Raw genomic sequence first — 277 nt, 5'->3', positions numbered from 1 at the left:
AACTGCTCCAGCGTGGGTCCTTCCCAGGGGGTGCAGTCCTTCAGGAACAGGCTGCTCCAGCGTGGGTCCCCCACAGGGTCACAAGTCCTGCCAGCAAAACTGCCCCAGCGTGGGCTCCTCTTTCCATGGGTCCACAGGTCCTGCCAGGAGCCTGCTCCAGCGCAGGCTCTCCACGGGGTCACAGCCTCCTTCAGGCACACCCACCTGCTCTGGCTGGGGGCCTCCCCGGGCTGCAGATGGATATCTGCTCCACCGTGGACCTCCATGGGGACAGACT

The sequence above is a fragment of the Pygoscelis adeliae genome, unplaced genomic scaffold (genome assembly GCF_000699105.1).
Source record: "Pygoscelis adeliae isolate BGI_AS28 unplaced genomic scaffold, ASM69910v1 Scaffold14, whole genome shotgun sequence".
NCBI lineage: Eukaryota > Metazoa > Chordata > Aves > Sphenisciformes > Spheniscidae > Pygoscelis > Pygoscelis adeliae.
The sequence above is the reverse complement of the archived record's forward strand: the minus strand, read 5'-3'. Positions refer to the sequence as shown.